The 24974-nt window shown below is 36.2% G+C and overlaps 1 pseudogene; it reads left to right on the forward strand.

The window, feature by feature from the left end:
* The first annotated feature begins 2176 nt into the window (after positions 1–2176).
* LOC116257711 (uncharacterized) lies at positions 2177–9925 on the forward strand (annotated as a pseudogene).
* The last annotated feature ends 15049 nt before the right edge of the window (positions 9926–24974 follow it).

The following is a 24974-nucleotide window of genomic DNA, read 5'->3' on the forward strand; positions in this document are numbered from 1 at the left end:
AATTAAGCATCTAAGCCTTTTGCAAGCATATGGTGGGCTAGCAAAATATTCTGAACTAAGGAACATTAATTTGAATAATTTTAGAAAGATTAAATGTTACCACTAAGCCTAGGCACCGGGCCCAGGTACCTAATGAGTACCTGGCCCGATCAGGCCTGGGCCTGAAAAAACCGGCCCGGTTTGATGAGGCATGGTTCGACCCAATTATCTTTTTTAATTTTTATTATCATTTTATTTAATCATAATATATATTTTATTATTTAAAATATATTTTACATTCAAAATTTTTAATTTTATTTAAAAAATATTTTTTATATTTTAGATTCTTAGGAGCATTGATACATGAAAAAAAAGGTGCAAATCCACAAGGAATGTATACGTAAAAACTAATGCGGACAAATGCTCATTGCAACTAAGTAATTCTTTTGTTTGTCATTGAATTTTCAACATAATTCTAAAAATTCATAGCCTAATCTATAATTATTAATTGTTGAAATCCTCTTTAATATCATACTCTTGGAACTTGCATTTGGTTCTTATTAATCTCAATTGAATTTCAAATTTTTTTTGAGGAAATTTACATCTTGAAATCGGGAATAAGAAAATTACTAGAGGGATGTGAAGATTTCTTTTTTTCGTGGGCACACGGTCTTCACCCCACCACACATTGGGTCCCACACGCGTTACATAATTATTATAATTTAATTAGTTTTTAAATTTAAAAACAATCGTTAATAAGTAATAAGAAATTTGGTGCACAAGTACAGTGCAATAACCAGGTTCGGTGAAGAAGAGGTTGTGGTGAGATGGCCATCAGTTGTATTCAGGGCAAAAGAAAACATGCAACACTTTATATGCAATAAAGTGATCCGCTTAGGCATCAGGCCCGAGTACTTGGTACTTGCTCAATCGGGCCCGAGCCCGAGCTTGAAAAAATCAGTCTAGACCCGCCCGGGTATAAAGTGATCCTACCTAAGCTTAGGCATCAGGCCCGAGTACTTGGTACTTGGCTCGATCGGGCCCGAGCCCGAGCTTGAAAAAATCAGTCTAGACCCACCCGAGTAGACTCGACGGGGTATATATATAATATTTTATATTAAAAAATTATTTTTATTCTAACTGGGTCAGATGGGGCCGGACCTGGCCCAAGCTCGGAAGTTGGGTGTCAGGCCTGGCCTGGACTCAATTTTCAGTTATTAAGCCGGCCCGACAGGCCTAATCCTAGCAGCATGGTCATTTTAGAGTTGGGACGTCAATAAATTCTATTTAGAAGCAGTATCCTATGAAATACATAAAAAAAAAGGTATAGGAAAAAATTGGTATTTGATTAAGAATTGGGACCAGATTCAGGTATAAGAAATGACATTCAATAGGATTCCACTTTGGATTTAAGTAAATGTCGATTGGATTCGAATCATATATATATATATATATTTAAATAAATATCCTAAACTCGACGACTATAAATGCTTTGGGTTCAGCTTGAAATTAGATTTGGATTCAAATATTAATCTAAAAATCGGATTCAGATTACGAATTCAAATTTTGCATTTGGATATGGTATAGATTTTTCTTCATTCAGATTCAAATTTGAATATATAAGTATAAAAAAAAAATAGATATGGTAAAGTATCGCAGCAGCAATAACATTGCAGGTGGTGGCCCGATCATACTACCATCCACATACAGTAGGACACCTCGACTAGTAATGGTGATGCGCAGACGTGCCTGTTGTGTGCACCTCACTGAGCCGCACACATCGCGGTGGTGCACAACCGGTGCCTGAAGCGCACGCTTTAGGCATCTTATGCTTTTATCTTTCAAAACCCATTAAATACTTTTCCTTCTTGTTTTTAACATTTTGTGTGCTTCAAGCATGTTATGTTTCATATTTCAAAACCTTTTTGTTTTTAGCATTTTTTTTCTTTGTTTTTCAATGGGTTAAGAGAAAAGGGGCTCTGGGCAATCACCTTTTTATTTCCTACAAGGGCGGAGCCAGAAATTTTGATGGAATAATTTTTTTTTTCAAAAATACTAGGGGGCCCATGAGCCACCCCCTTTTCCTTATGCCCCATTAACTAAACTTTAACTAAAGATGTTTACGAGCAGAGTCAAAAAATTTTGTCTATGGAGTACTAAATATATAGGTAACAAATTTTCAATTGGTCTTAGAGCAATGACGGGGTTTCATGGGCTGATCCATATAATTGGACCAAAATCTACTCAAATCCAGCCATTAGAAACAAGGTTTTAAAGTGCGCTGTGTGACTCATACGCCCCATGCATCCCACACCTACCTCCGCCCCTAGAGGTGTCTAAAGAAGGGTAACAGCCTTGGTTGGCCTTGGCGCCAAGACCAAACCCCTCGCCTAAGTCCATGACTTAGGCGAGGGCTGTGGACTCATGCCTAGTCCACGACTAAGCGTCGCTTAGGCGACACGTTAACAACTAAGTTCCAGAGTCATATACAACTGGAGGAGGAGTCTCATTATAGTAGCAACCAGTGAGGAGTAAACTTGGACCTGAAGTTGGAAAAATCACTTTGTTTTTTATTAATTGCGCATCTTATAATAGGTAAATACTTCACAATGGCACGCTTAATGTAGCTTATCATAATGTTTATCTCTTAAAGACATAGCGAATGTCTACTGTGGTGTAAAAGCTGCTTCAAGACACTTTTCTGAGAGTTTGGCTTTTCCGCACTCCTTTCTTTACTTACAAAGTACAGCCATCATGATTTTTTATGGCTTACCACATGCGAATAGTTGTTTGGCCCAGTTGGCATAAAAGGCATACTGATCCCACATGATACACCTATCAACACCTCTTTGATGTATTGCCTATAACAGAAACCTTTCTTGATTGTGCTTCTTGTTTTTTATATCAGCATTATGTAAAATTTTTATTATGGTCTTTGTCCCCGTTAGTTTTGAATTGTGCATATTTTAAGTAACTGTTTTTGTTTTCAAGGCTTAAACCAGGTTCTGAGACTCTACTTGCAGATGTGGAAGCTGAGCTAGGTTGTAAGCTTGAATGGCTCCCAGGTTTCTTTGCAATTGCACCACAAATTCAAATTGCAAGGTCTAAGGTCTATTGGGAAGGAATGGTAACATTGTGATCTTCTTGGACATGATTTTAGCTCATGTAGAAACTTGCTATAAAGACTAAGGTCTCAATCTTCTGCGTTTTTTTTTATGTATATATTTCACAAGTATGAATGAGATTAGAAAGCTTTTTAGCAAGGCATTTTCAATCTTTTTCTTTTGCATAGGGTTGACTGATTTAGTCCTGCTGCAATCATGCTGGGTTCTTTGAGTCAGTGTGTCTCTAAGCCTATTCTTTTTTTGAGATATGCCAACTTGTCTTCAATGGATTGGACAATGATAAAGGAGTCTTTAGAGAAAGATTAATAAAAAATTTAAAAACTTTATCTGATTCAAAAGAGTTGAAGAATTGAAGAGCTGATAATTCTCACAAAATGATGTAGATCAAATATGAATATTCCAGTTTATTCTGCTCCCATAGTTATCATTATATTGATTGAGTATTTTGTTGATCAAATTTTTAGATTTGGTTACTGTGGTCTACCTAATAAAAAAAAATATCTAAGCTTTGGTACGTCAATATTTATGCTTATCAACATATGAAAAAATGTGGCATACACATCTAAATGGCTGCAGTAGAAAGCATTACGGGCATTTATTTGTATTGTGACGAAAACCACAAAGCTAAAGCATTATGGTTCCATCTTCTATCCATTATATTGATATGACATATATATATATATATATATATATATATATATAATATTTGCTAGGAGCTTGTATAGATTCTTTGGCTCTATCAAGATCCTTAAACAAATACACCCATAGTAGCTCCTTCTCTATCTACCGATTCTAATACCCTCACTATGCTCAATGAACATGTTTATCTCTCTTCTTGTTTTCGAAAAAACATCATTTTGAACAGGACTTGTCGTGGCCTTGACATCTTTTACAAGTCTTCATTCATTTGAAACAACTATAAACCTAAGGCGTCACATGTTAGACTTTTTTACTGGAAATAATATAATGAGATTTTGTCACCAAAATGAATTTTTCTTAATAACATCACAATATTATCATGAAAAAATGGTGTTATAAGTTTGGAGTAATGTTGTAAAAAATGTATTATAGTTTGTACTGATTCTGCTCAAATTAAGATATGTTAAAGAACACATCGTAAGTTGTAACATTGTAAAAAATGTGAACTTTGATTTCAAAATCGCAAGATAACAAAATCAGAAAATACTTAAAAGAAGTTAATGCTGGAAAAAATCATACTAGCTAAAAATGAAATAATAATATGGGTATCAAGAAACGTTGAATTGCATAAAGTAATAAACCATCAAATGCACAAGAATTCAGTTAGAAAAGCCACACATGTGAACTTCTTGGTCTACTTCTGCCTATTTATGGCATGCATGATGTCCCTCTAGTTTCAACACCAAATTGTCCCCGGATGGATGTTTTTCCCTCTAAAATGCAGGTGCTTCTCATGTAATACTCATAAAAACGGGTAGAGGCTGAGCCATAATCATTTAAGAAACTAAAGACTAAAGAGTATAACATTTGCCAACTTTTGAAGTGCGCCAAGAGCATAAGGTACCATGTAATGTATAATTGCATTGCAATATAAAGAGTGTAATCTACTTTCAGGGGCGTGTCTTGTGTTGTCCCATACCGTGGTTAAAAAACACACACGTACACAAACACAAACACTCACACATATTTATATTATAACTACTGCATTTACCATATTGATTTTAATATTTCTTTTTTTAATATATGTTACTAAGTAGATTCTGTTGATTCAATTTAGATATACGGAATTGATGCTGCATCTGGAGCTGCTGTCACGGCATTAAATGTTTTCCCAGGGGATCACATTCTTGATCTTTGTGTTGCTCCAGGTAATTTATTTTGTTATATGACGATTCCATTCTACTATTTTTATGTTTCTTTTCATAGTTTGTCTTAACATTACCTGTTTTGGATTTTTATCATGTTTTTTGTAAGAATACAAAATTCTGATTTTGGTAGTTCTATTACTAGTTTTTACTTTTAATTTTTAAATTCTCTGAATTTTCCTGCCTGAGAAATATATCACCAAAAAAAAAAAATTGCGACAATGGTTTGAACATCTTAATCATGTTAAAGTGCATATCTAACAAAGAGGAACAAGATTATGGATTGTTTTGCATATAAACCAAATGAAATTTGCATCCATGAAGCTAGCCCAAATAAGTTCTAACAGAAAAACATTACCTGTTTTGGATTTTTATTATGTAATGCTCTGTAGAAGATAATAAAAGAAAGGCACAAACTCATACTAGATTAATTGCCCAAAATATTGCCAGAAGTCATCCATCGTGAGATGAAGATGGATCATCCTCATTGAAAATAGCTGGAAATTTGGCATGATGAGAGAAAGTTCATATATTATGTAAGATTTGATAAAACTATTATAGTGTATAACAACATCAAATCTTTTATGCAATTGTGAATTAGAACAACTAATAATTTGATGTACTTTATTTTCTTATAATTGTCTGGTGATTGATTTATTGCATTTTTATAGCAGTTACAGTTTTAATCTATCGATGGCATCAAAGATCTGAAAAAAAGGCTTGCCAGGCAATAACAAGGCTTTCTTAACCACACAAGTCCACGAATCATAAGAAGTATCAATACATGATAATTGGTAAACAAAAATTGTTTGTCTAAAGTGATGCAGGAAGCTAATATCAGATCAATGTTATTATGTGCTGCAGACTTCAAATGAAACAAATGCACTGTAGGATGTCTTGGTATAGTTGTAACTTGTAAAAGTATATAGTTTCATGTTCCTCAAAGAATTGTACTATGAAAAGAACCCTAAAAAAACAAAGTGCATTGGCTTTTCTAAAATTATTGGTTCTCTTTTAGACGAGTTAAAAGAGCTAATTATATCTGGCTATTTTTCATCAGCTTTAGTCACACATTAATGGAAGGGTGAGAAGTTTGTCATATTTTTCATCTTAAACGTATTGTTATTTGTTGGTGTAAACATGGATCAAAGTGGGGTACTGAATTGTGATCACGTAGTGCATGGTAGATTCTAAAGGCCAAAGCAACTTGTCAATAAAAACTATACTTTAAGTTCTTCAATGCACAGCCAGTGCAAGCTCAAAGCTTAAGCAAATAATATGACTTTCAGACCTGTTCAAGGTTCATCTGCATGTGGAAGCTAAACTGGCACCATGAAAGATATATGCCAAAAGCCATTAACATATTGATGTCTAATTGTGGTTGACATTGAAGAGAAAGGAAACTGGCAACTTTAAGGGAAACAAAATGAGCAGCAGTTCAATCACGTGGAAAATAGGAAGACATGAGTTGCAAATTTTCTGATCTACCATAGTAACTAATGGTTGGTCATTATCAAGCTTGCAACTACGTTCCCTTACCTTTGTTTTGGTGAACTGTACTTCGAAGAAAGCCCCACAAACTAACTAAATAAGAAGAATTATGCTCATAAGCTATAGTGCAAAATAAAGTAATAGTTGTTGTTCAGTAACAATGAGTACAAGCATGATTAGATTACTTCAATCGGGACACCAGTTGTAAGCATGAAATTATCAATTCATTAGAAAATCAAAGAAAGAATTATAGTACTAAAGGTTTTAACATCGAGAGCAAAATGAGGACTAATATATAGCAAAAGATAACATATAGACTGTGTATCAGAACAAATTAATGAACCTATGGAGTTATGACTCAAATGACTACACTATACTTGTGTCAAAGTTGAGTCTCATATGTATCTATAGTTGATTGAGCCTGAAATCTCTTGACCACTGAATTTGCTGCACCTACATCCACACCAGAACCTGGTGCAAGTGGTACATGGGTGTGATAACCTTCTTAAAGAGTCTATTACATGGACTTGGACAATATCTTAAGCTGTTTTCTTTGCATATGAAGTGTGTTATCGCTAACTTTCTCTAGACACCATCTGCATTGTGTTTAGCAGAATTTCTCTCAACTACGTTGCACATTTTTGTAACTTGCATTGACATTCATCCATTTAAATCTGCATAATTAAGCATGATCGAACCGTCGAACCGTTGAAGGCATGTTTTTTACATTTTTTACTTGAGCTCCAGGCCAGCATCTGATTGCCATATCTTCTCTATATCAGGTGCAAAGTCATGCATGCTTGCCGAACTTCTTGACAGCTCAGGTTCGCTAACTGGAGTGGACATTGCAAAAAGCCGTCTGGCTGCATGAAGGACAATGTTGCAAAAATATGCATTGGGGGGTCGTTGTAGGCTTTTTGTAGCAGAAGGAACAACCTTTTCCCTCTTGCCTTTGGGAACTTGCACAAAGAACCAACCAGTGATGGTAAAGGAGAAAAATTGTAGCACATGCTAACTTGATACTTTTCTTTGCAGCAAGAGTTTAATACGCATTCAGCAAAAGATATCGTGCCTTTGTTGTATATGTCTTTCCCTTTACATGTTAACTTACTATGTCTAGGAATCAGAAAATGGTGATTATAGAGGAAAGAAAGATGTTTATCAGGAATGGTCATCTAGAGTACCTTGGAGTGAAAGAAGAAAGTCTAAACACACTAATAGAATATCGAAAGCCAATACATGTGAATTGATCTTCTATGGAAAGCATTCTGGAGTAATTGGACTAAGAAAGGAGCAGCTGTTTCAAACTGGAAAAGAAGAGGCTAATGATGGTGGATATGACAAGGTATGCTATCTTCCATGGTCATCTGGAAATACCATGCCATTTCGGTATCGGTTTTTTGTATCCCTCTAGCTTCACAGTTCACTCAATTGTCAATTGTTTAGATGAAGCACTTAAGATGCCTCTGATATTAATAAAATACCCACCTTATGTAGAACAGGTAAAACAAGTTGCCATGCATGATTCTTTTCCCATTCTAAGGAAAATGCATCTTTTTGTATTCAAGATCTCCACTGATTTGGCAGCATGTTTCCTATAAACTGGTGAACTAAAAGCTTTAAAGATATCTCACTTTTGAGAGAACTTCCAAAAATAGAATTCCAGAATGACACCATGTGGAGTGTCAACCATGCCCACAAATATTGCGATATTTTCGAAAATTTTGTGATATTACCAAAAAAAACAAAAGAAACGATGAAAAGGGGAAATATTGCGATTTTTTGAAAAAAGGTTAAAAATAATTTTATAACAATTTATCACGATTTTTTCACGATTTTTGCATTTATTTTTTTCTTTCACTTTCTGTTTTTAATTTTTTTCAACTTTTGTTTCATTGTGTTATTTCTTCTTGTTTTAAGTATTTAACATGACCTCCTAAATGCAATACAATATTTATTAGTTTTTCATTTCTTGTATTTTACTGAACATTTTTGATTTTTTAATTTTTAAAAAAAATCTGAGATTTTCCAGAAATTTTCCTTAAAAAAAACTTTGTCGATAAATACATGAGAAAAACCTCACCAATAAAAGCCCGAGAGATATTTGTGGCTATAGTGTCAACATGGAAAAGTTCATAGCCAACCATATAAAGAAGTACAGTGTTAACGTAGTGGAGAAAGGAGAAAGTGGAGTAGTAAGGAGGAAGGAGAAGGAGAAAAAGGAAGAAGGGAACCCATCTGCAGCAGGAGGAGTAGTGGCTGCATGGTTCGACCATCAGTGGAGGGAGACACAAAGAAAAGATCCAAAAAGTGAATCATTTTACAGTTTATGAAAAGTTTCTTTTTGACATTTTATGCTTTTACTTTTGAAGTTATCTTTTTATTACAATTTACATGAAGAGGATTATTTTACAATTTTCAAAAAGCATCTTTTTGCTTTTAGCTCTCTCCCTCTCTCTCACACACACACAAAAACACATGCACAAACATATCATTGCTGCACCTACACCCAAGCTTTCTCAAGAAGTGTCACCTGCACCCTGAATCCATTTCGGATCAAAATTAGAAGTTCTTTTTATTAGTTTAAGCCTAAGGAACTCAGTAGCAACTTCTCACGTTCAATGGGGGCATATGTTTGTGTTATTTTATTAGATACTTGCTTTATTGGATATACATTGTAGGTATTGAGGTTCAGCCTGATTTAGATTTGGATACTAAAAGCAATGCAAAAGTGCTGCTGTATGTTTGTTGTGACACATTCACCAAGCCCGTTACCAACTAAGTTGCATTCAGTGGTTCTCAGATTGATTTTTGGCTTTAAATGAATTTTCACTATTGATTGAACCTGAAATTATGTGTTTCTGTTGCAGGCTTGGATGACATATTGACATCCCTATGACCATCATATGAAAATTAGGGTTTTGTTTGAAATCTACTTTCATAAGGTGAAAAAGATCTGGGTGTTTGTATATTCAGGGTGAACAGTTGTTTTGTTGAATAATGCATGAAGTTCATGGACATTTACTTCAGGGGTGCAATAATGCTTTGAATCGATGCTGTTAATTCTCTAGAGGGACAAGAATAGCTTTGCTACCTCTGTTGGACTAGTATTTTGTGGTGTTTGTGTAATTTAGTACTTGTCTTTCTATTCTTGCTACATAGCAGTAGCATTATACCTTTAGGCTAGCTGTGAGTTGCCTTATCACGGTTGCTAGAATGAAGAATTTTAGGTGACTTATGTTCTCTGTTCTTCTATCTCTGTCCTTTATCATCATTGTACGTATTTATTTTTTCTGTGTGTTTCTATTCATTTGTTAGGTCTTGGTTGATGCTGAGTCTACACATGATGGGTCTGTTAAGCACATCCTCAAGTTTGAAGATTGGGGATGGGACACTCTTCAAAGAAGACTGTTGGATGCAGAAAGAATTGGTTCATTGACTCGACTCCAGGCAAAATATGTTGAATCCCTAGCCGTATCTATCTAGAGATTTTAAATTGATCATATTTTAGTTACAGGTTTTCACCTGCTGAATTAATATTCCTATGATCCTTATTTATGTTTTCAAATTACTGATACTGAAGTGCTTTAGAAAAGACATGTGAGCCTTAAGAACAGCCCCACTAGGGATTCCTGAGTTATGAGGAGATATTGGTTCCCACGTTGCAATAGGAAGTACAACAGCTAGGAGGCATTTCTACGAAAAGTCAGTAAAAAAAATTAGTAAGGCATCAGTACCACGTTGGTGCAAGATGTGTCATACGGAATTGGAAAGGCTTTGATGGACAAAGTGTGCACGCATCAAAGGAGATGGGTATTAATATTGACGCAATTTTTAAGGTAGTGGGTGGGATTCAATAGTCGCATTTATGAATCATACAGAAATTAGTGACGTTGTTTTTATGCACCAAGGATTGTTTTATTAGTTGAGCCAATTAGAGTTGGACTCAGACTGGTTCGACAAAACTCAACTCGAACTCGACTAATTTATTAACAAGTTGATCAGTTAGAGCTCTACTTTAAGGTCAAGCCTTTTAATGAGTCCATAGTTCAAGTTTATGTAACTCGATTCATTTCAACTCAAGTCCGAGTGACATCCAGCAAAGCCCTTCCACCTTCCAAAAAGTGAAGAAATGGGACAGGAAGAATCAAAACCATGGAGAAGCCGATCCCACTTAAACGAGTTTTTTGCTGGCTGAAGTATGCAAACTTTGTCATAAAATAAACGAGTTTAGAATAGTTGAGTTTGAGCCGATCTTGACTTAAAGCTTCAATTAGGAAATACGGGTGACGTCTGTCACCGTTATAGACTTATTATACTTATACACCTCCATCCCTGTTTGCATCAGCTGCCGACTAAAGCAGCCACCATGCAATCTATGCATCGAGGAGATAAAGTACTGGAAGGTTTACATGAAGCAGATAAATGGGAGCCTAACTGAACTCTGTAATTACTCCCTCGGTGGACTCTCTTGTTTTCTCTATGCTTGTTTCATGTTCATCTCAAAAGAACAAAAACCCTGGAGGACATCAATCCAATCCTAGTTTTATTTTGAAGAACTGAGTCTTTTCTTCTTAACAGCTTCTTCTAGGAGGTTGTATCAGGAGGGTCCGAGCTTTATAAGGAAAATACATTTTCAAACCTTTATGTAGCACTAAGGGGGACTATGCTTCTGTACATCAACAGTTCGACCCACGGGGGACTATGCTTCTTACCAACAAAAAAGAGTGCAGCTTGAGACTCTTAGATAAAGGGGAGGGAAGGAACTTTTGCTCTCATTCTGACCGTGGAATAACCTCCTACTCACCCAAAACCTATATATAGAAGGAAACTGAGCAGCCGTTCCTTGTCTTAATTGATGGTGCTGCAACTTACGATCCGCTTATCTGCACCACAGAGATCTCTATGTGTTTCTTGCCGATTGAGATTCTATTGGGATCTCAGACATTTAACGTTAAACAAGATATTATTAAAATTGTTGTTATCATCATCATTATTATTATTATTACCAAGCTAAATATCAAATTATGACAAGGTGTACCAACTTATAACATTCAAAAGTATTTGTCTCAATAGAAAAACTCTCCTTCGAGAAAGCAAATAAATTTACAAAAAAATTCATACATTACCAATGGGATAACTTCACTAGTTATGATATGTCCTTAAAGAGTTTGGTACACCTAATTGGGTCAGTGAATGGTAGACAGTCAGTCGCTGGTTTAAGTTTTTTATGCTTTTTAGAGGAAAACAAAAACCAGCGACTTAGATCTGAATCCAAATCGAATTTTTAAGTTACATCCGAACCAGATAAAAATATGAACTCACTTTCAAAATGTCCTGACATTGGACATAGTATATATACACACACACATATATACATATATATATAATTAAATCCGATCCAAACCCAAATCCTATTGGGATATTTATTTAATCTGAATCCCATAGAATGTCATTTCTCAAATATGAATCAAAATTTCTTAATTGGATGTTAATTTTTTTCTTTTTGGAACTGCTAAATTTTTTCCTTTTCGAAGCAGTTCAGTTGGAAGTCAGATTTAAATTGAATTTAATGACATCTTCATTGTAAGATCCAATACTTGGTGCATATGATCAGGTTTAATCATCCGATGGTGGCTTGTCTAATCTTATCTTTTCATAAGATAATATTGTCATATCTATGTGGCTATGTCACTGTCCATTAACCAAAGTGATTAATTAAGAAAGCCCTTGAAATTTTACCCAAATACACACTTACATTTTCTCCCATATCAGATAAGTTTAAGGTAATTATACATGTCAAAAAGCTTTGTTGTAAATGGGGTTCAAGAATATAAGTACAAATAATTTATATGCAGTTCATGCGATTGCATACAACGACAGCAAAATATCCTAGTAGGAGATGTTTCCCTTGGTTAATATCATACACATCTACAAATGCATCAAAAAAATGAAAAATTTCTGAATATCTATTCACATATACACAGTTTCTACAATTAAATACAAAAAATGTGTTAATTTATCTGAATCTTTAAGCTAGTTAGCCAGTTATAGTAAAAGGAAAAACCCGTTGTATCTACTAAACTTTGAAGTACTTGCAGAAAAAATAAGAACAAGTTTTTGTAATTCCATAGACAAAAGCTTAGTATCCTTCTAGGAGTTGTTTCATGTATTGACATCGGACACACGCGCCAATGCGAAAAGATAACAAAAAATTTTCCGAGTATTTGCACCACCAAATTCTCGTACCTAGCAGCACATCTTCTTTGGCCACTTCACGTCTGCTTCTTCTTCTTCACGATTATCAGTAGGTTAAGGTCAATATTTAGAGGCTTCTTTCTGCCCATATTGTTGGCCAGCCGCCTGTGCAAGGTCATATGTCCACCCAAAGCCTGGTCAGTTGGGAAGCACCTTGACAGATAGAGTACTCATGGTGGCCCATCAAGACCGGGTGTTTATGAACTGCACGGCCACCAACGGCAGAGCACTGCATCTTGCATAAGCTACTATGGCTGCCTACTACTTGAAACAAATGAAACCGACGATGGCATTTCTTCCACTCGTACATCCTCGTCGCGTAACAGAAACTGCATATTCATTGTGCTTAGCGTCCATACTTGGAGTTGGAGAAGGAAGCATGAAAACACCAGTTCCGATGCAAAAATGCTAGGGAAATGCTTCCATCTATTACTTGTAAAAGATGAAGGAAGCATGGGAAGACCGGTCAGTTAAGGAAGAAAAGAGTTTAAGGAGTTTGATGGTCAGAGCTCTAGTGGGATCAAGAAGGCTGGTAGGAGCTAGTTGCTCTTTGATTGCCTATTTGATCTCTTCACTTGTATTAGTTAGTTACGCCATTATTAGTTGCTTAGATACTATGTTTGGGAGAGTCTCCGTGACACTAAATTAGCAAGATAATTATCATCTCTTATCAGTTTATGTTACCGCAATAATCACACTGCTGCCCAAGTAGCTTCCTAAATGGGTTTCATCACTATATTGAAGATAAAAGCAACCTTAGGGCGACCACTTACGAAGAAGGAACTAGATATTAACTCGAGAGACTTGTCCAAGTTATATATCAACAATGATAGCTAGCAGCGCATGAGAAGAAAACACAAAGTTTTTCAAGTATTGGTACCACCAAATTCTTATACCCAACAACGAATCTTATTTGGCCACTTCACGTCTACTTCTTATTCTTCACGATCATCAACAGGTGAAGGTAGATTAAGGTCAATATCCAGAGGCTTCTTTTTGCCTACATTGTCGGTTAGTCACATGTACAAGGTCATATGTCCATCTAGAGCCTGGTCAGTCAGGAAGCACCTTTCGCAGATAGAGCATTCGTGAAGGCCCATCGAGAAAGGGTGTTTTGAACTGCACACCCACCAACGCCAAAGCACTGCATCCCGCATCTGATACTATGGCCGCCTAGTACTTGAAATGAACAAAACCGGCGACGACACTACTTGCACTGTACATCCTCGTCACTGGAGGTGGAACTCCAGATTCATCATGCTTGACATCCATGCTTGGAGTTGGAGATGGAAGCATGGGAACACCAGTTCCAATGCAAACATGCCATGGGATTTTCTCCATCCGTTACTCATAAAAATTGAATGAAGCTTGGGAAGACCAGTCAATTAAGGAAGAGAAGAGTTGAAGGAGTTTGATGGTTAGGGCTCTAGTGGGATCAAGTAGGATGGTAGAAGCTATTTGCTCTTTGATTGCCTATTTAATCTATTCACTTGTATTAGTCCGTTATGCCATTATTAGTTGCTTAGATAATACATTAGGAAAGGTCTCTTTGACACTAAATTAGCATGATGATTATAATCTCTTATCAGTTTATGTTATTATAATAATCACATTACCGCCCGAACAGCTTCCTAAATGGGCTTGATGTTGATTCAAAAGTTAAGGTCATCACATTCTTGAAGATAAAGTAGCCTTAGGGCGACCACTTACCAAGACGACACTAGATATTTACTTTAGAGGCCTGTTCAGGTTATAGATCAACAATGATAGCTCGTGGCGCATGAAAAGATAACAAAAAGCTTTCTGAGTATTGGCACTACCAAACTCTCATATCCTTATTCGGCCACTTCATATCTACTTCTTTTTCTCCACGATCTTCATGAGGTGGAGGTAGGTTAAGGTCAATGTCCAGAGGCTTCTTTCTGCCTACATTGTCGGCCAACTGTCTGTACAATGTCATCTATCCACCTAGAGCCTGACCAGCCGAGAAGCGCCTTTGCAAATAAGGCACTCGTGGCGGCCCATCGAGACCCAACGCTTCTGAACTGCATGCCCACCAAGTCAGAACACTACATCTTGCATCGGCTACTATGGCCGCCTAATGCTTGAAACGAACGAAACCGGTGATGATACTTGTTGCACTCATACATCATCGTTGCCGGCGGCAGAAATGCAAATTCATTGTACTTGACATCCATGATTAGAGTTGGAGAAAGAAGCATGAAAACACCAGTTCCATTGCAAACCTCCTGAGGGATTGCCTCCATCTGTTACTCATAAAATTGAAGGAAGCTTGGGAAGACCAGCCGGTTAAGGAAGAGAAGAGTTGAAAGAGTTTGACAGATAGAGCTCTAGTGAGATTAAGAAGGACGGTAGAAGCTAGTTGCTCTTTGATTGCTTATTTGATATCTTCACTTGTATTAGTCAGTTATGCCATTATTAGTTGCTTAGATACTACATTTTGGAAGGTCTTTGTGACACTAAATTAGCAAGATAATTATAATTTCTTGTCAGTTTATGTTATCATAATAATCACATTGCTGCCCAAGCAGCTCTCTAAATGGGCTTGATGTTGATCCAAAAGTTAAGGTCATCACTTTCTTGAAGATAAAGCAACCTTAGGGCGACCACTTACCAAGAAGGCACTACATATTTACTTTAGAGGCTTGTCCAGGTTATAGATCAACAATGATAGCTAAAGGCGCATGAGATGATAACCAAAAGCTTTCTTAGTATTGGCACCACCAAATTCTCATACCCAACAGCGCAACTTATTCGGCCACTTCATGCCTGTTTTTTCTTGTTCATGATCATCAGCAGGTAGAGATAGGTTAAGGTCAATATCCAGAGGCTTCTTTATGCCTACATGGTCGGCCAACTGCCTCTACAAGGTCATATGTCCACCCAGAGACTAGCCAGTCGGGAAGCACCTTCCACAAATAGAGCACTCATGGCGGCTCACCGAGACCCGGTGCTTCTGAGCTGCACGCCCACCAACGTCAGAACACTGCATCTTGCATCGACTACTATAGCCGCCTAGTACTTGAAACGAACGAAACTGGCGATGATACTTCTTGCACTCGTACATCCTCGTCACCGAAGGTAGAGCTGCAGATTCATCGTACTTGGCATCCATCGTTGGAGTTGGAGAAGGAAGCATGGGAACGCCAGTTCCATTGCAAACCTGCCGAGGGATTGCCTCCATCTGTTACTTGTAAAAATTAAAGGAAGCTTTGGAAGACCAGTCGGTTAAGGAAGAAAAGAGTTGAAGGAGTTTGACGGCCAGACCTCTAGCGAGATCAAGAAAGACAGTAGAAACTAGTTGCTCTTTGATTGTCTATTTGATCTTTTCACTTGTATTAGTCAGTTACGCCTTTATTAGTTGCTTAGATACTACATTTGGGAGTCTCTGTGATAAATTAGCAAGATAATTTTAATCTCTTATCAGTTTATGTTACCATAATAATCACATTGCCGCCCAAGCAGCTTCCTAAATGAGTTTGATGTTGATCCAAAAGTTAAGGTGATCACTTTCTTGAAGATAAAATAGCCTTAGGGCGACCACTTTCCAAGAAGGCACTAGGTATTTACTTTAGAGACCTGTCCAGGTTATAGATCAACGATGATAGCTAGCGGCACATGAGAAGATAACAAAAAGTTTTCGGAGTATGGGCACCACCAAATTCTCATAACCAGCAACGCATCTTATTTGGCTATTTCACGTCTGTTTCTTATTCTTCATGATCATCAACTGATAGAGATAAGTTAAGGTCAATATCCAGAGGCTTCTTTGTGCCTACATTGTCAGTCAACCACCTGTACAAGGTCATATGTCCACCCAGAGCCTTATCAATCGGGAAGCACCTTCCACAGATAGAGCACTCGTGATGGCCCACCGAAACCGGCTGCCTATACAAGGTCATATGTCTACCCAGAGCCTGGTCAGCTGGGAAGTACCTTCTGCAAATAGAGCACTCACGGCGACCTACTGAGACCAAGCGCTTCTGAACTGCGTGCCCACCAATGTCAGAACACTGCATCTTGCATCAGCTATTATGGTTGTCTGGTGCTTGAAACAAACGAATCCAGCGAAGACACTTCTTGCACTTGTACATCTTCGTCGCCGGAGGCGGAACTGCAGACTCATCGCACTTGGCATCCATGCTTGGAGTTGGAGAAGGAAGCATGAGAATGCCAGTTTCGATGCAAACCTACCGAGAGATTGCCTCCATCTGTTACTCGTAAAAATGGAAGGAAGCTTGGGAAGACCAGTCGATTAAGGAAGAGAAGAGTTAAATGAGTTTGACGGTTAGAACTCTAGTGAGATCAAGAAGGACAGTAGAAGTTAGTTGCTCTTTGATTGCCAATTTGATCTCTTCACTTATATTAGTCAGTTATGCCATTATTAGTTGCTTAGATACTACATTTGGGAGGGTCTCTATGACACTAAATTAACAAGATGTTTATAATCTCTTATCAGTTTATGTTACCATAATAGCATCTTCCTAAATGGGCTTAATGTTGATCCAAAAATTAAGGTCATCACCTCCTAAACGCTCTTGATGTTTGGATGCAGTTCTAGTTTTTTTAGGTATTTATTTATTATTATTTTATTTTGGATCCAAATCCAATGATCTGTCTTTAGGCTATATAGATATGTTTGGAGATCCATTTGTAATTAGCTTTCAGTTAATAAAAACAGAAATTAGAAAACTGAAACATGAAATTCCATTTTTGCCGGCACCTGCTCTCCGCCTCCATTGGAGTAAAGATCTACACATTAGGGTAAGAGAGGACTTCTCTCTTCTGATCCCACATCAATGCTTAACTAACCTAGGAGGAATTGAAGGAGATGTAAAAGGAAAATTAAATGCAAATGACCCTTAGGGTCTTCATTAACTCAAAGCTAATTACAAATGAGGCTTTAAACATCTTTATGTAGCCTGAAAACATATCCTTGGATCTAGATCCGAAACAGAGTAAGAATAAATAAAATCTTAAAAATACAAGAACAAGATCCAAATAAAATAAAATAAAATAAAAAATAAAAACCCAAATTCAAATTTTTTTTTTGTCATGCTCTGTTTCTCTCTCAAGAGGGCATGACTGTATACGACCATGCCACTCTTGATGATTAACAAGTTCAGATGCCAACGAAAATTGGTTTGAAGGGCATTTAACTTGCTAAAACTGATTGGAGGTGAAAATATCACCATATCTTCAAATTCAAACTTATTTAAGCATTACCTGAGTTACAACAAAATTTGTTCCTAACATACATATAAGTCAGAAGGGTTCCAGATGTTGGTTGATAGGTAAATGCAAAAAGTCCGTTGCTGAAAGTACTAAAGACTGTCGCTAAACACACCTGAAAAACTTTGCTTCACCATAAAAAAAAAAAAAAAAAGAAAAAATGTTTGTTAATGCTCCTCTAACGACAATATTTTAACACCACATTTTTTTTTATTTTTAGTTGTTCGGCTAAAACAGAAATCTGCTGATGCTACTCTCACAACTGTTTTTTAGTGTTGGATATTTTATTTTTAGTCATCTGCCAAGATTATTTTTACATTTTAACTTCCTTACATACACCAACATCCAAAACTTCTATATATATATATATATATATATATATATATATATATATATATATATATATATATATATATATATATATATATATATATATATATATAAACTTGTATCTTAGTAGACATAGAGGTTCGAAGAAAGTTGCAAGCACATAGAAAGAACATCATCTACCGACCTAACCTGCCCGTCAGGCATTGCCGCGTTGCCTTGCTCATGGATTGTACTCTTAATTAAGCATCACCGAGATGTCAAACATATATATATATATATATATATATATAAGAAAGAGAGAGAGAGAGTAGTGGTTGCAACTTTCTTCGAACCTCTATGTCTACTAAGATACAAGTTTATATATATATATATATATATATATATATATATATATATATATAAACTTGTATCTTAGTAGACATAGAGGTTCGAAGAAAGTTGCAAGCACATAGAAAGAACATCATCTACCGACCTAACCTGCCCGTCAGGCATTGCCGCGTTGCCTTGCTCATGGATTGTACTCTTAATTAAGCATCACCGAGATGTCAAACATATATATATATATATATATATATATATATAAGAAAGAGAGAGAGAGAGAGAGAGAGAGAGAGAGAGTAGTGGTAGTAGTAGTAGTAGGATGACTACCTGGCTTTGTATCGACAGCATATTTATTATCAAAGTATCGTCGATCCTAAGTAGTTGCAAGCTGTTTGTTGAAGACCACACACTCCAAAAGGTAGGAAGGTGCAACACCACTTGGTTGAGGAGTATTTCATCTTAGTACCCAAATGAAAACCAAAACTCCTACTCAAATCTTTGTCCCCGTATGGTACATTGCCTTGGAGGCATCAGATATTCCTATATCATAAGACCTTATATCCTATGATTTCTATATGTGATTTGAAACAAGTACTTAAAATATATTTTAAAGATTACACCATGGATTTGTGGAAAGTGAGACTTGAAATCTATGCATTGCAAGTGAGATTCATTGATTTAACAAGTTGATAAATTAAATATATTTCATCTTACCACTTACATGAAAGCCAAAATTCTTAACTTAAATTCTTAACTTAAACCCTTGTCTCTTTACGATACATAGCCTTGGGGGCACAAGATATTCTGACATTATAAGACCTTATATCCTAAGATTTCGTACATGTTATTTATAACAAGTATTTAAAATATATTTTAAAGATTACACCATGGATTTGTGGAAGGCGCGTCTCGAGATCTATGCATAGCAAGTCAAAGCCGGCTTTGACTTGCCGTTCACTAATTTAAGACATGACGGTGGTCTTAGATCTACTGTCCTCAACTCCACAATTTGTTACAACAAGAGATCTTAGATCCACTGTTCTTCAATCCATAATTTATTATAAAAATATATTTAAATCCATGCTTATCGGCAGTGGCGGAACCAAAAAATTTTGGTGGACGAGTATTAAGTGTAAAATTTTAAACCTTTTAAAGAACAACAATATGTAAATGAGACAAATTGCTTCAAAATACCAATATAAAACTGAGAGGATTTTTGAAATTTGTGTGGGCAATTGCCCACATGCAGCCCACACCGACCAGGCCGTTGCTTATCGATTATTCGAAACAGCAAAAGGAGCTGAAAACTGTGTTGAGTAAGAAGGTGTGGGGATTTGTGTCGCAAAAGGAGCTGAAAACTGTGTTGAGTAAGAAGGTGTGGGGATTTGTGTCGCAAAAGGAGCTGAAAACTGTGTTGAGTAAGAAGGTGTGGGGATTTGTGTCGCAAAAGGAGCTGAAAACTGTTGAGTAAGAAGGTGTGGGGATTTGTGTCGCAAAAGGAGCTGAAAACTGTGTTGAGTAAGAAGGTGTGGGGATTTGTGTCGCTAGTCGGTGGGTGACTGGATCTGAATGATCGAGAAGCTATGTAGATATGGACATCAGTGGCAGAGCGAGAAACATTTTCTGCCCTTCACAAATTTTCATAAAGGGGCACACAAAATATTTAAAGTTATTGATTAAAAAAAAAGAAAAAAGAAAAAAAAAAGAACGTCTAGTCACATGGTTTCTATGGCAACAACCAAGGTAATCATGTTGCTCATACGTATTACATCATAAAAAATGGTCCCATTTTTAGGAGGTCATCTCTCTCTTGATATTTATCGACATATCAAGTACAAGTTGCTTACTTCTTATCGGGAACACCTTGAGAAAATGATCATATATTTGCCAACTCTAACTATCAGTAACGCTGGTGTGGGCCACTGCCCACACGGACCTTTGAAATTTTATATTATGATGGAGTTGAGCCCGCGTCCAACTACATGCGGTGTCCACACCAGACCCGGGTTAGTGCTCCATACGTATCCAACCCATTAAATTTTAAATGTTTAAATTTAAAATTTTTGAGGAGCATTAATATGTAAATGAGAAAAATTACTCATGAATAAAAATATAGAAACAAAAAGCCTTTTGGAGTTAGAGTAGACAATTGGCCACATGTAACTCGCACCTGTCTTTGCATATGATCCCAAATGAATCAACTGATTCAATTCCATAGCCGCTTCAAAGAGTGCCCACATGTCATGTCGATGATATGATATGTCCTTAAAGGGTTTGGTACACCTAATTGAGCCAGTGATTGGTAGACAGTCAGTGGCTGATTTAAGTTTTTATACGTTCAAAGAAAAACAAAAACCACCAACTCCAATCTGAATCCAAATCCAACTTTTAAGTTACATCCGAACCACATTACAATATAAACCAACTTTCAAAATGTCATGACATTGGACATAGGATATATATATATATATATATATATATATATATATATATATATATATATATATATATATATCCGATCCAAACCCAAATCCTATAGGGATATTTATTGAAATTCGAATCCAAAAGAATGTCATTTCTCAAATATGAATCGAATTTCTTAATCGGATGTTATTTTTTTTTTTTGGAACTGCTAAGTTTTTTTTCCTTTTGGAAGCAGTTGAGTCGGAACTCAGATCTGAATTGAATTTATTGACATCTTCAATGTAAGATCCAATACTTGGTGCATATGATCAGGTTTCATCATCCGATTAGTGGCTTGTCTAATCTTATCCTTTCATAAGATAATATTGTCATATCTATATGGCTATGTCACTGTCCATTAAACAAACTGATTAATTAAGAAAGCCCATGAAATTTTACCCAAATGCACACGTACATACATTATCTCCCATATCGGATAAGTTGAACCTAATTATACACATCAAAAAGCTTTGTTGTAAATAGTGTTCAAGAATATAAATACAATTATTGCTTAACTAAGTTCTGTTTCACCAACTCATTATGGATGTGTTTTTTTACTACAACTCTTTTTGGGTGAGCATGAGGAGTATTTTATCTTATCACTCAGATGAATGCCGGAACTTCTACCCAAACCTTCAAATCGTAATGGTACATAGCCTTGGAGGTAGGGATGTCAACAGATCAAATTCGGATTGGATATGTCTTTAATCATATCTGCTTTTTCAGATATTCACGAATTCGGATTCGAATAAAGAAAATTCATATCTGAATCCAAATTAGAATCCGAATTTTGAACCAGATTTTGTTAATTTTCAAAACTTAATAGCATTAGAAACATGATATTTGTCTAAAAACAAATCCAATCCGAATCCGATAGGATATTTATACATGTCTGAATCTGAATCTGAATCCAATCGAATGCCATTTATTAAATCCGAATCCAATTTGATTTCTTAATTGGATATTTTTTTTTTTTCATATTCGATTTCTTTGAATCAGATCAGTCGAATATCCAATTCAAATTGGATATATTGGCATCCCTACTTGAAGGCATCAGATTCTGATATCATAAGACCTTATATCCTATGATTTCGTATATGTGATTTAACAAGTATTTAAAATAATATTTTAAATATTACACAAGAGATTTGTGGAAAGTGCGTCTTGAAATCTATGCATCGCGAGTCAAAGTCCTTTTCCGCTTTGACTTTAAATTCATTGATTCTTTCGACTTGAGAGATCCACAGTCTTGAACTCCATAATTTGTTGCAACAATAGATCTTAGATCCACTGTCCTTAAATCCACAATTTGTTACAATGGATTTAAATCCATGCTTACCGGCAGCGGCGAAACCAGAACATTTTGGTTGAGGAGTATTAACCATAAAATTTTAAATTTTTTTAAAGGGCCTCAATATGTAAATGAGACAAATTGCTTAGAAATATCAATATAAAACTGAGATGATTTTTGGAGCCTATGTAGGCAATTGCCCCCATGTAGCCCACACCTGTGTTGAGGAAGAAGATGCGGGGAGTTGGGTTGCTAGTCGGTGGGTGACTGGATCTGAAATGACTGAGAAGCCACCGTCAAAATTAGGTCGCAACAAAATAATCATATCTTCTATGTAGATACGAGCACCAGTAGGAGAGCCAGAAACATTTTCTAGTGCATTCTTCACAGATTTTTCATCAGAAGGGGAAGTTATGTACATAACTGACCAAATATTTAAAGGTATTGATTAAAAATAAAAAAAAAAAATTTGAAGAACTGCCCACACCAGCCCATATGTAGATCGGCCTGAGGTATGAGGTGAAATTTTTTTCCCCTTGTAGGAGTATTTTTGGAGATTTTTCAGAGTATTAGCCCTTGGACATTATTTTTCGAATTGTGCCGTTTATTTTTTTAGTGCGTCTTCAATAATAATAATAAAAAAAAGAAACGAAAGGAAAAGAAAAAAAAGGACATCTAGTCACATGTTTTCCATGACAACAACCAAGGTAGTCATGCCGCTCATGCATACATTACATGATAAAAAATGGTCCCAATTTTAGGGGTCATTTCTTTGTATTTGTCCACATATCAAGTACAAATTGTAAGGCTGGTGTGGGCCACTGCCCACTGACCTTTGAAAATTTATATCATGATGGAGTTGAACCTAGGTTCAACCCATGCGGTGTCCACACCAGACCCGGGCTAGTGCCCCGTATGTACCCATCCCACTAAATTTTAAAATTTAAAATTTAAAATTTTTAAGGAGTACTAATATGTAAATGAATATCAATATAAAAACAAGAAGCTTTTCAGCGTTAGGGTAGACAATTGCCCACATGTAGCGTACACCTGTTTATGCCTCTGATCCCAAATGAATCAACTGATTAAATTCCACAGCCACTTCAAGAGTGCCCACATCTGGATGTCTTCAATGTCACCTGACCGAAGAAGGGGAAGGGGTAGAACAATTATTTTTTTAAAAATTTTTTTAAGGGAAACCAATATGTAAATGAGAAAAATTGTTCAAAAATGTCAAATATGAAAGGAAGAAGTCTTTAGGGTCGGTCAAACAATTACCCACATGCAGCAAACACCTACATGTGTCGCTGATCCCAAGTAAATCAACCGATTCAATTCCATGACCGATTCAAAAGTGCCAGATGTCTTGTTAAACTATTTATTTGATAATCCTTTAGAGATTTGTGAATAAAATATATTCTTTATTACTCTTTTTAAAAAATCAATTTACCATTATGCCCCTTATTGTAGGGGGGTAGCTGGTCTCATTTTTGAGCCACTAGACCCAACATGGAGACTGGTTCGATCCAATTTATTGGGTCGATGGTCAAAGAGAGGAATCTGCAATCACTCGTGATGGTGGATCGTCGATTAGAATTCAATTGCCCACATGTACCGCACACCTGCCTGCCTCCACCTGGTACCCCAAGTGGATTACCCCAAGTGGATCAACTGATTCAATCTCTTGGCGGATTCAAGACTGCCCCATGTCATTTTTAAACTATGTGTTTTGATAATTCTTTAGAGATTTGTAAATAATATATATTTTTCATTTATTCTTTCAAAAAATAAACAAATTTACCATCATGCCCCTAACCGCTAGTACACAAGATGAGTTTTGGAGCCACTAGACCAACTGGTATCCTGGCCTGACCCGATCCAGTTTACTGGATCCACGGCCCAAGATGGTCAAAGAGAGAAATTTGGAGACACATGGGGGGGTGGATTCTTGAGGGTTCCGAGTTCACTTGGGGAAGAAGAAGAGAGAGAAGTGCAATTAATAAGAGGAGAAAAGAAAGAATAAATAATCAATTGTTTGTTTTTGCTTATCCCAAGACCGCAAGTAATAAATAAGGCATAAATGACTTGATTTATGAAGCACCCATCAAGCTTTGAATGACTTCGTGTCAAAAAGTGGACTTTTATTAAATTCGGGGAACTGCACAGGCCCCATCCAAGGACCAAAATGGTGCCTAACATTTTCAGTATTTGGAACAACCCTGTTGTTTTTGTCTTTGTTTTTCTTTTTACCTTTGTCCTTTTTATTATTCATCGCCAAGGTGGTCAGAATTGTCGTTTCTGATCACATCTGGTTTGGTGGCTGATTCAAAACTGTTGTGTTTTCTTTTTCAACATTTAAAAAAAAAACTTTTCCTGTTTTAAATTTTTTTATTTCTATTTGTATTTTTCTCTTTATACCAGTTTCGCTGAATCGGCCCATCTATCAAACTGGCGACTTGGTTGATTTGATTCCAAAACCATTTTTTATAATATGTACTTAAGGATCAACCGGAAAGCTGTTTAATATTTTTTTTATCTACTTTTCTCAATATTCTATAGCATGTATTTTGATAAGGAAAAAGATAATGGGCATTAGGGGCCATTTGGCAATAGTAACAC

The sequence above is a fragment of the Nymphaea colorata genome, chromosome 7 (assembly GCF_008831285.2).
Source record: "Nymphaea colorata isolate Beijing-Zhang1983 chromosome 7, ASM883128v2, whole genome shotgun sequence".
Taxonomy (NCBI): Eukaryota; Viridiplantae; Streptophyta; class Magnoliopsida; order Nymphaeales; family Nymphaeaceae; genus Nymphaea; species Nymphaea colorata.